This window comes from Hippopotamus amphibius, chromosome 2 (assembly GCF_030028045.1).
Source record: "Hippopotamus amphibius kiboko isolate mHipAmp2 chromosome 2, mHipAmp2.hap2, whole genome shotgun sequence".
In the NCBI taxonomy this organism is placed as follows: Eukaryota; Metazoa; Chordata; class Mammalia; order Artiodactyla; family Hippopotamidae; genus Hippopotamus; species Hippopotamus amphibius.
Window position 1 is genome coordinate 102,218,466 of NC_080187.1, and position 13,014 is coordinate 102,231,479.

A 13,014-nucleotide genomic window follows, 5' to 3' on the forward strand; every position below is an offset into this window, starting at 1 on the left:
TCCTAGACCCAGTCCATCGCCAGTGGTAACCACCAATAATTGCCATGGAACTGGGGATGGAGGGTGAGGATGGACCGGCAGACCTCAGAGAACGGGGCTGCCGGCTGATTCTGCACGTACGGAGCACTGCAGCTGCCGCCACCGCTCCTGTGGTGGAATTCAGGGAAGGATTCCCAACCAACCGGGAAATGCAGACAAACAGTCACCAGTGCCCAGCATGGAATCCAGGGACAGTGCTTAGGGCTGAGGTTTTTCCCAGGGGAACTGTGGTCTAAAGCCAATTAGATAGGGAGTTCAAACACAAAAAGAGCAGAACTCAACCAAGAACTGACCAAGGGCTCTCAAAATCACAAGAAAGACAGTCAGCTCCATCTGAGATTTGTGGGGCAGGATGCCTGGGTCACTCCTTGTCTCTGAATGTGGTCAGAAAACCACTTCAGGGCTTGTCGCTGCCACTAATCTGTTAGAAAACAAAATTCAACCAGGTTCATTTGAAGATGTCATTGGCTTCGTTAGGTGATGCATGAATCGGGCAACATCCCCATCTGGAAACTAAAAGAGTTTCCTAGGGGTTGTACAAAATGAAAAGAATTTATGTAAGAAACAGTGAGACAGGAACTTCCTAGGTGGCGCAGTGGTTGAGAATCCGCCTGCCAATGCAGGGGACGGGGGTTCGATCCCTGCTCCAGGAAGATCCCACATGCTGCGGAACAACTAAGCCCGCGCGCCACAACTATTGAGCCTGCACTTTAGAGCCCGTGAGCCACAACTGTTGAGCCCATGTGCCGCAACTACTGAAGCCCATGCACCTAGAGCCTGTGCTCCACAGCAAGAGAAGCCACAGCAATGAGAAGCCCGTGTACCACACCAAAGAGTAGCCCCCACCTCCCGCAACTAGAAAAAGCCCAAGTGCAGCAACAAAGACCCAACACAGCCAATAAATTTAAAAATAAATAAATAAATTTAAAAAACCAACCAAACAAAAAAAACCAGTGAGACAAGGAAGCGATTAGCAAGAGAAAAGATTATTTTTTAAGGGCAGGACAACTTTTCTGTGGGGGAGGGCAGGGCAGGTGTTTCATCACGCATGCTGTCTTTTCCTCCTCTAAGGGCTGGAGAGGACCTACATGGCAGTTCGCCTCCCTGGTGCTGACCAGAATATTCCCTAGTTGGACTACGTGTACATTTCTGGTGAAGGTTGAAACTGCACTTAGGTTAGGTACTGAGTCTAGGTTTGGTATTAGGGCTTTAGCACTAACGATGCAATGTAAGGCCTGTGATTTTTTTTTCTTTTTGTTACCACTATCTACTCGCAAGCTCTATGAAGCACAATCATCTTTCAGTGATTGGAAGCTCACCCTCGGGTAAGGCACATAGTGTAGCATTTAACCAGACCCGTTAAAAAAAAAAATGTCTCATGCCAGTTACTTGCAAGCTGTGTTCAACACAGCATTGTTTCAAAGACTAGAAATGATACTCATTTATGATGTGTGTACTGAAGCTTTAAGAAAATGTAAATTACTTGTGTTAAGAAAACTTCTTAGAATCCAATTACAGTCTGCATTAGGCACAGTGTTCTCTCAGGGAAGGGTTTAATACAACTTCTGTAAAGACGTTTGTTACAAGCAAGTTGCAAGCTGGGTACAGCAGAGTGTGCTTTTAGTGCGTGGAAGTGATGGTATTTTGTGATGTATGTTTTGAAGTGCTTAACAAGACTTGTAAAGAAATGTTTCTTAGCAACTCCTGGCAAATGGCATCGAACACAGAATTATTCCCGTGCAGGGAGGTGATACTGCTTCTGGCATGCCTGGAGGGATGTGCTTCACAAGACTTGTAATAAGGCATTTCTTTAAGACCTCTCGCAAGGTGCATTTACAGCAGGGTCCTTTGAGTGAGTGGAAATGACAACCATCCTATAAGGTAGGTCATGAATACCCATTCTGTGAGCATGTACTGATGTGTTTAATAAGACATTAAAGACATTTCTCATAAGCTACTTGCAAGCTGCGTTCAGCCCAGTGTTCTTTCTGTGCACTGTGGAATGCATATTGTAGTGGACAAGCAAACCTGCAATCAAGATGCTTCTGACAAGTACTTATAGACCGTGTCTAGCACAGCATTGTTTCAGTGAATGGAAATGATACTCATCTAGGATACATGTACTGGACATGTGATTCACTGAACTGGCGTCAAGGAAACTTCTTACAGGCCAGTTACAGACTGGAGTCAGCAGAGTATTCTCTCAACGAATGCACGAGATATGCTTTCTGTTGTTCATGCAGTCAAGTGCTTAATAAAACTTCATTAGAGAAGTTTCTTATAAGCAAGTTGCAAACTACATACAGCAGAGGGTGCTTTAAGTCAATGGAAAGGATACTATTCAGTGTGCATGTAGTAAAGTATTTAACAAGGCTTGTAATAAAATGTTTCCTACCAACTCCTTGTGAGTGGCATTGAATACACAGTTCTTCCCGAGCAGGAGAATGATGTCTTCCAAAGTGCATGTAGTGATGGGCTCACCGAGAATTCTAGTAAGATGTTTCTTTTAAGTCTATCTGCAAGGTGCATTCACAAAACAGTCCTTTCAACGAGTGGCAATGATATCCACCCTTTATGGCAGGGAGAGATACCCATTCTGTGAGCATGTACTGATGTGTTTAACAAGGCACTGAAGACACTCCTCACACTTGCCAGCTGCATTCAGCTCACTGTTCTTTCTCTGAAAGGAATGGATACCCACTTTGTAGTGCATTTACTGTATTGCATAAGCGAACTGTAATAAAGATTTTCTCACAAGTACTTGCAAGTTGTGGTCAGCACAACCTTGTCTCAGTGAATGAAAATGATACTAATTCTGTGGTCTGTGCATTGAAATGTTCACAAAACTTCTGTTAAGGAATTTTCTTAAATGTCAGTTACAGGGAGATTGGGGTTGACATATATACGCTAATAGGTATAAAATAGATAACTAATGAAAAACTTTATTTTTGGAATAAATAAATAAATAAATAAATAAATAAATAAATAAATTTATGAGAGTGGCACCAAAAAAAAAAAAAAAATCAGTTACAAACTGCGTTCATGTTCTCTCCGTGAAGGGACGAGATACACCCTCTGCTGTTCACGGAGTCAAGTATTTAAGACTTCAGGAAAGAAGCTTCTTACAAGTAAGTTGCAAGCTGTGTACAGCAGAGGGCGCTTTCAGTCCATGAAAGTGACACTCTGTGATACCTGGATTGAATTGTTTAACAAGATTCATACTCATGTGTTTCTTAAAGTCTACTTAGAAGGCAGGAACCCAGTTAAACCAGGTTGGAGACAATGGTGCCATGAACTAAGGTAGTGACAGCAGAGCTGACAAAGAGTTGAAGGAATCAATAGATAGTAGGATGTATAGGGGTAGGTTCTGGCTGTTAGAACCATATAAAGTGTGGTGGAGAGGAAGGGAATTGAGATGGAGAGCGTAGGAGAATCGGGTGTTTTGTACGTGGGAGAAAGGGGAAGAGACATGAAATCAGTGAGTGGTGTGTTGAACATGATACTAGAGATTTCAATAGAGTCACACATACTGGTGGAAAGCAAGGTGAGAGAGCTGGTCTGCAGATAAGGACTTGGCGGGTTACTTCAGTGTTGGCAGTCAGCTCCCTCAATCTGCAGGATTCAATATATCTTATAAATTGATAGCAGTGACATTTGGAGAACTTCCTGCTTATTTTTTTTTAACAGAAAAATGACTCCTGGTGGAATTAAATTATGATCTAAATTAGGCAAAACCAATTGGAGATTTTATCAGATTCAAATCCTGAGGACAATAGAGACCAGCAATAAGGATTATGCCTTCAGACAGATTTTATTTACATATGTATTTTCCTATTTTCTGATTAATCAAGTTGTGATCTCCTTCATACAGTGTCCAATGTTGCAATCTGGAATAAAGTGTAGCTCAAAAGCTGTGAATAAACATCAGCGTTTTTCTTTTTTTTTTTTTACTTATGAACTTGGCTCAGAGAATAAGATTTTCATTTTCTTTTTGGCCGAAGCCTGTGAAATGAATTAATCATATTTTTCTAAAAATTCTGTTTTTATATTGTTTGATTTTATGATATCTTAAGAAGTGTGCTGGTTGAGGAGGGACTGTCCCTTATGAAGCTGGTCACTTCTTAAGAGGGCTCAGAAGCACATCTTTCTTGTGCAAACCAGCAGATTTGGAGTCTACAGCCCTCATCACCACCTTATCTAACTCTCACACATCAGGCCAATATTTCCCCTGCCCGACTTCATCTCAGGGCCAGGTCCCAGGCCACTAGGGACCAACCCAGAGCCCAAAGGCACTGGCACTGTTCAGACTAGGCAATCCTCAATCATTTACTCTGCCCTGCCTTCCCTTTCCTTGGAAACCCCAACAGAGTTTCTGGCTCAGGTTCCCCCCTTGCTCCTGGCTCCTGGTCAAACCCTGGTGCTTCCCCTGTGGCCCTGTGGGGCCTGAGGTGAACCCCTCTCTGGGACCAGTGAGAAGAATAAACTCCCAAAGGGATGAGATGGAGCTATATGTAATGAGGTGGATAGAACTACAATCTGTCATACAGAGTGAAGTAAGTCAGAAAGAGAAGGACAAATATTGTATGCTAACTCACATATACAGAATCTAAAAAATGGTACTGATGAACTCAGTGACAAGAACAAGGATGCAGATACAGAGAATGGACTGGAGAACTCGAGGTATGGGAGGGGGCAGGGGGTGAAGGGGAAACTGAGACGAAGCGAGAGAGTAGCACAGACATATATATACTACCAACTGTAAAATAGTCAGTGGGAAGTTATTGTATAACAAAGGGAGTCCAACTCGAGGATGGAAGATGCCTTAGAGGACTGGGGCGGGGAGGGTGGGGGGGACTCAAGGTGGGGGGGAGTCGGGGAGGGGAGGGAATACGGGGATATGTGTATAAAAACAGATGATTGTTTATTGCAGCACTATTTCCAATAGCCAGGACATGGAAGCAACCTAAATGCCCATCAACAAATGAATGGATACAGAAGATGTGGCATATATATACAATGGAATATTACTCAGCTGTAAAAAGGGATGAGATGGAGCTATATGTAATGAGGTGGATAGAACTACAATCTGTCATACAGAGTGAAGTAAGTCAGAAAGAGAAGGACAAATATTGTATGCTAACTCACATATACGGAATCTAAAAATGGTACTGATGAACTCAGTGACAAGAACAAGGATGCAGATACAGAGAATGGACTGGAGAACTCGAGGTATGGGAGGGGGTGGGGGGTGAAGGGGAAACTGAGACGAAGCGAGAGAGTAGCACAGACATATATATACTACCAACTGTAAAACAGTCAGTGGGAAGTTGTTGTATAACAAAGGGAGTCCAACTCGAGGATGGAAGATGCCTTAGAGGACTGGGGCGGGGGGGGGGGGACTCAAGGGGGGGAGTCAAGGAAGGGAGGGAATACGGGGATATGTGTATAAAAACAGATGATTGAACCTGGTGTACCCCCAAAAAAATTAAAAAAAAAAAAAGAATAAACTCCTTCCTTCTAAGCCTGTTCTCATTTTTGGCTTTGGCCACACTGAGTTTACCCTACTGCACCCGACATTAACAGGCTTAGAACGTGACAAAAGAGTTATTGTGCGGAAAATGGATGGTGGCAGATGTAAATAATTAATAATTGAGGTGCGAAGTGAAAATGGACCAGAACAGCCCAGTGGCATATGTGTCTGCTACAGGGAAATGAGTAATTAAACTAAGATAATTTTTCTCCATCATTTCTTTGTAGATCCATAGATTATTATTTTGCCATTTTGCTAAGGTTTGAGGGACACAGTTTTGTGAGTAAAACAGTTGAATATAAAAGGCTATTTTCATAAATTTTGGCTGCCTGAAGCATTATCAAAGTAAGAATCATCTGAAGGCAAGATTGCACACCCATCTATCTATCTGCCGAAAAGTTGCTGCATAATTAACAAGAGGATAAAAAAATGAAAGATTCTACATTTCAAATTCTGTGTTAATTCACAGATGTAAGCATTGGAGTTAAATGATAGAATATCATTTAACAATAATTTCAGAATATGGGGATGTTACGTTAATGACAAGTTTCTGAACTCATTTATTCATTACCCATTTACTCAACAAATCAATATCATGTGTCTATCATGTATCAATCACTCTATCTTTGGTCTGAGGGTACAGTAGTAAACAAGAGACAAATATTTTATCCCTAAAGAGCTTACATTACAGTGGGGTGGGAGAGGCAAAAACCTAGATACAGACAAGTACTCTAAGAGATATATGATAAAGTTTTCAGTGAAGAACAAGTGATTCATATTCTGGGCTCAAAATTAAATTTTAGACTTCCATTTTTGGCAATATGCTGGAGGAGATTATCTCAAAAATTTTTAGTGACAATATTATAGAACACCAGAATAAAATATTTATATATCCTCCACCATATAAAGGCATAATTCAGTTTGAAGAAAATAGTGACATTCTCAGGTGCTAAAAAGCAAACAGGGAACTGAAACACAAGGGATCTGTAATCCCTGAGGTGGAGGGTGAGGAAAGTGGCTCTTTGTAATCCAGTAATTCAGGCATTTACATCAGGTAGAAAGGAGATGGAACCTTGCTTCTTTTGAAATGGAATGATGGAATTAAGATCCAGAGTTAAAATTGAGACCACAAAAAACTCTCCTCTCAGGTAAAAGATTTAGTAAAACAAACAAACCAAAACCAAAATAACAAACAAAAAACCCCCAAAACAAACAACAAACAAACAACAAACTCTGTGAACTACTAACACAGAGAGACATAAGGCAAACTTGTCTGTCTTGACAGAGACTCCAAGTTGGCATAACCATCATCCGTATTTATCAGTTTATACAATGGAGTTTGGATTGAATTTTTAACATCCGTGACAACAGGAGCCCTTAGTGAAGGTACTATGGCCATTGGCACAAAGTTGAAAAACAAAAATGCTGCAGAGGGCTAGGAGAAAAGAGAACCCTGCTACTCTGATGGTTGGAATGTACAATTAGGGATTTCCTAAAAAAGACTCATGGATACAGCTACAGAGGATATGCACATCCAATCCTGGGCGGAGATCCTGGGAAAACCCTATGTCGCGGAGACAAAGGCACCCGGACATTTAAGGCAGCTGTGTTTGCAAGAGCCTAGATCTGGAAGCAACCTAAATGCCCTTGGAAGGAAAAAATGCATCACAAAGATGTGCTGCAAATGGACAATGGAATTGAACTCAGCCATGCAATGAATGAAATCAGGCCAGTTGCAGCAATGGGATGGCCCTAGACTTGAACTTCCTCATCCCCACTACCCAGGTTCCAATTCTATGAGGGCAGAAGAGCCAACCTATAGCTCAAACATGCCTGGGACCCCCAAAACATGGGGAACCTATGTGCCAGAAGAGCTTGGAAATGTCACCTCATCTCCACATCTTCCCCCCTCAAGGCTATTTCCTCAGAGTCTCCCCATGGGGGTAAGATATCAACCTCGGAAGGCAGTTTGCATGGCTTTGAATATCTCTGGGGCATGCGTGGGAAGTGGGGGTAGGAAAGAGACACAAGCCCTTATGTGTTTGGACTGGAAAAGGCCACCCACCTTCCCAAAATGACAAGCACTTACCCAAAGGCTCAGGTGGCCACGGTAACCGGAGTAGGCCTCTGAGCAATGCTGCCGCCTTGTGGCTGCTTCCAGAAACAGCAAGTTGAAAACTGGAGCTCAGGGGCACGGCAATTCCCAAGGCCTGCAGGGTTGGAAATGACACCTGCCCTCCAAAAATCTCTTGGGATTAAGTCATAGAAAGGCACTCGAAAACAGGGCAGAATTGCAGGATTCGGATTTCAAGAGGTAACCTGGATTCGCCACTCAGGGACTGGAAGAGCTGCTCAACATCACCATGGACTGGTCTGGCCAAAAAAGGCGTACCTTTACCGTCAAACATACCTGAAAGGCAGATCAACAGGACACAGAGGCATCACCTCGCCCCAACCCTAATGGCCAAGGCCTAATGTCGAAAATCAAGAAATGCATGAGATGGCTAGGAAAAACGGATTCCCGTGTCTCTGATGGTGGGAATGTGTATTCTTCTCGGCCTCTCTGTAGAACGACAGTTGGGAGTTCCTCAAAAGTCTCAAGAGTAGAGCCACAGAGGATGTGGCACGTCCACTCCTGGGCAGAGATCTTGGGAGAAGAATATGTCAACGCGACAGGCACCCCAATATTTTGGGCAGCTGTGTTAACGAGAGTCTAGACCTAGAGGCAACCTAAATGCCCTTGGAAGGAAAAAATGGGTCCAAAAATGTGCTCCATATGGACAGTGCCTTCCTACTCAGCCTTGCAATGAATGAAATCAGGCCAGTTACAGAAATGGCATGGCCCTAGTGTTGGAGTTCCCCATCCCCACTCCCTAGGTCACAAATCTCTGGGTGCAGTGGAGCCATCCGACAGCGCAAAAATGCCTGGGAAGACCAAAACATGGGGGAGGGAATAATTTGGAAAAGTCACCTCATCTCCACAACTGCCGCCTCCAGGTTCTTTCCTGAGAGTCTCCCCCTAAGCCTTATTCCTTCTGACTATGTGAGTTAAGGGAAATTTGAAACTTGTCCTCTTAAGGCAATTTTGCCTACTTTGGTTTTAGACAGTAGTCCTCAGGTGAACTCATTCTTCTTTTGGATCACCTTTCAGGATATCCTTCCTTCGCCTTCCTTTTCTCCCCAGGGAGATTCAGGATCACAAATGGCATGAGTGATTTAGAAAGTCACAGTTTTAATGGCAGGAGAGAAGGTACATTTCTTGCCTTTCCACTCTCCCCTTAATCTGGCTACACTGGCTGCTGGTGCACATTGTGATTTTCTTTCCTTCTTTTTCACTGAATTATAATTGACGTATAGTATTATATTAGTTTTGGGTGTACAACACAGTGATTCTATATTTTCACACATTACAAAATGTTTACCATGACAAGTCTAGTTAACCACCTGTTATTTCAATATTATTGACTATAATTTCTATGCTGTACGTTACATCCCTGTGACTTATTTGAGATAGATTTTTGTTATCAGCTTGAGAAAAGTCCAGTCTATTTCTTTAACTGAGAGTTTTTATGAAGAATGGGTGTTGGATTTTTTCAGAGGTCTTTTGAATCTCTTGATATGCTAATGATTGTCTTCTTTAGGGTGTTGATATGAGGGATATAATTATTTCATTGTAGAATGTTGAACCAGCCTTGCATACCTGGGATTAATCCCTCTCGTTCAGGATATAAAATTCTCTCAAAACATTGGATTCGATCTGTTAACATTTTATTGAGGATTTTTGCGTCGATGTTCCGGAAACATATTGGTCGCTAGTTTTCTTTACTATCCTTATTTTCCTCTAAGATTGGATGTTGTGGTTTTGGTGTCAGACATTCATTTGGGGAAGTCCTCAGTCCTTTTTAAATGTTTTCTGTCCTTTGTTATCTTTATTCCCTCCTGCTGTACCCATTACGTATATATTATTGGCATTTTCTGTTGTTCCACAGTTATCGATTACTCCATTCTGTTGCTTTCTTCCTGCCCATTTTCTCTTTCCTTTTGAGGTTGGAAGGTTTCTCTTGCTATGTCTTTGAGCTCACAGATAGTTCTCCTCAGTCAGCTCTTTGGCTGCTAAAACAAAATAGGAGAGACTTGGGAGTTTATAAAGAATATAATTTTTTTTTTTCTCGTAATGGCTAAGGCTGAAAAGTTCAAGAATGAGTTACTAGCTGACAGTGTCTGGTGAGGGATAAATTTCTAGTTAATAATGTGTGTCTTCTGAATGCAGTGAAATGATGGACTGGGCATAAGAGCTTCTGTGGGCTACATTTATTAGGTCACTAATCCCATGTTTGCGGTCTCTGCCCTCATGATCTAATCAACCCCAAAAGCCCCACCTCCTAATACCATCAACATGGGGGCTGGTTTCCCAAATTTGAAAATTAGAGGTACCAAATGTTTACACCATCACAGGGACCACAGAGTTAATAGATTTTTCCTTTCATGTTAAAGGTTTTGCACATACATATTTATTATATAATCCCCAAAGCCTTAATTGTTTTTCTGTTAAGATTTTTTTCCCATATAGGCCATTACAGAGCATTGAGCACAGTTCCCTGTGTCATACAGCAGGTCCTTATTATCGATAGTTATCTATTTTACAGTAGTGTGTATGTGTCAGTACCAGTCTCCCAATTTATCCTTCCCCCACTTATCCCCTGGTAACCATAAGTTTGTTTTCCACTTCCATGACTCTACTTCTCTTTTGTCAATATGTTCATTTGTACCTTTTTTTAGATTCCACATATAAGCAATATCATATGATATTTGTTTTTCTGTGTCTGACTGGCTGCACTCAGTATAAGAGTCTCTAGGTCCACCCGTGTTGCTGCAAATCGCTTAATTGTTAAGGATAACTCTCATTTTTTCCCCAGTGTTGTCAGCTATTCTTTCTGGCAGACATGTGATAACACTTTTTAAACAGGGATATTGAGACCAAGGCTCCTGACCTGCAAACAAACAAAACATCATTCATATAGTGAAAACTTTAGGACATCAAAGGATGAAGGCACTTGGGCTAAATTCTTTTGCACCCAATACTGATGGAGGGCAGGGGAATTTGACTCACTAATCTTCCTTATGTGCACTTCTTCCTAATGGGATATTCCACCTCAAATTTATAAAATGCGGGACTACGTTGTGGAGTTTACCAATCTCTACTAGAGATTCTGAAGCAGAAAAAACAAAAACAAAAACATGATTAATCCATCCAAACGGTTCTGTCTACATTGTTACGGTAGTTTCCCACTCACTGTGAACCCTTTTCAAACCCTATCACTTGAACCTGTTTTTATTTTTTTCAAAGACAGTAATGTTAATCTGAAGGAGTCACACGCTCTGGTAATATTCCGCTATCCCCTGAGCAAGTATGTGGAGATTCAAGGAGCTATGGGAGGCTATCACGAGAAGTTGCCGAGACTAATTAGTACATTTCACTTAATGTTGGCTCTTGTCTCTAAGATCTCTGCTGCCGCCTTCTTTTTGTAGCTATGAGCATCGAGAAAGTGACCAACATAAGGCCCCTCTCTTTTTCTGGCCATGAACACAGCTGTGATTAACCCCACAGACCTTGGTGCTTCCAGAATCCCCTGAACCTACGGACCCTCCATGAATGGCATCACGTAGAAAAGGATGGTGACGTGTTTAAAACATGCTATAAAATTTTCAACTCTTCCCTTCCTCATAATTCCAAAGAATAGATCTCCTTGCATTTCTGCTTAATGCTGTGGGAGTTGGTATGTAAGTTGAGGGAGGTGTCAGGACACCCCGAAAGAGAGGGTAAATGCACAGAAAACAGAAGCAGATATATTTCTGTGTATTTTCAAGCAGCTTATTGGGTATATCAACCATGGTGACACATTGACCCTTCCTCTTCCTACTAGTAGTACAACAAACAAATATAAAGGATATTTAGGCTGCTTGTTTTATCCACACCTCTCACAATTATCCGGATAAACATATAAGACAACGAAGGGCCTTACGACCATCTTACCCAATACTTGAGAACTAGAGAATGTCCAACTTTTTCCAGGGAATATTTTTAGATTCCCCAATCAGGCCTATGAAGGAATCTTCTCTATTCTGTTTAATGAAGTCATATCTCTCATGGCATCCCATCATCACCAAAATGGGAAAGAAATTTGAAGGGTCTTAGACATTACCCTATTCGAAATTCCAATATTTTAGCCTGACATGTTTTTGGATTTTTAGAAAACAATATATTTTAAATGAGACCAAAAATTATTTTTATGACACAAACAGGCAGCACTAGTTTTATATTTTCTCCTGTTCTACTGGCACACAAAAGTCTCATGGGGTGATGTAAAGTAGTCCAGCTGGATGCTGTGTATGGTGTATGTGTGGAGTAAAACTTAGGAATCTTAAGCTTCAGTTACCTGAAACTTTTAAATTAGGATGCAAGCAATCCTACCCAACACTTGAACAGAGACAGATACCACCTTTATTTTATTTTTCAGGTAATTAATCTGTCTTTTGCCCCAAGAAGACAAGCAAATGGCATCTTCCATCAATGTGTTGTACAAAAATCTGTGAATAGAGAGTTCAAGCAGAGGCTGATACAAGATGTGAAAACTAAAAAAAAAGAGAGAGAGAGACCCTTTGGGAATTTTCTCCTAACCTACTGCAACCTCCCGTTTAAAATGTGGGAATAATCAATCTTCTGAGGAAAAAGGCCCAAGGAAGGTTTTCGCTTTCGAGTATGATGGGATTGCTAAAGATTTCAGAAGGCAAGAAGAATTGGTGAGAATGCCCATGAGACCTCGGAGAAAAGTCAGATCCAGGGATAAGTGATGTTTACTTCTGTGCATCAATGCGAGGTAGGAGCAAATGAAAAGAAAGCTGAACACAACATTTTCTGAATATACATAATCTTTCAGCTGTCATAGAAAAAATTAGTTTTCACTATGATACAACATATTTATTTTGTTTGAAAAGTTGGTTTAAATTTAAAGCTTAATAATAAGATTTATTGAAGAAAAGAAAACATCTCTGTGGTTTAGAATAAATATTGAGTTCTGCTACCAGTAAGAAGACTACATATATAAATAGGAATAAGACTAAATAAATAAATAGGAAAGGAAATTCCCTGGTGGTGCAGTGGTTAAGAATCTGCCTGCCAATGCAGAGGACACGGGTTCGATCCCTGGTCTGGGAAGATTTCACATGCCACAGAGCAACTAAGCCTGTGGGACACAACTACTGAGCCTATGCTCTAGAGCCCACGAGCCACAACTATTGAAGCCCCTGCACCTAGAACCCATGCTCCACAACAAGAGAAGCCACCACAATGAGAAGCCCATGCACTGCAACAAAGAGTAGCCCCTGCTCACCACAACTAGAGAAAGCCCACACACAGCAACAAAGACCCAAAGCAGCCTAAATAA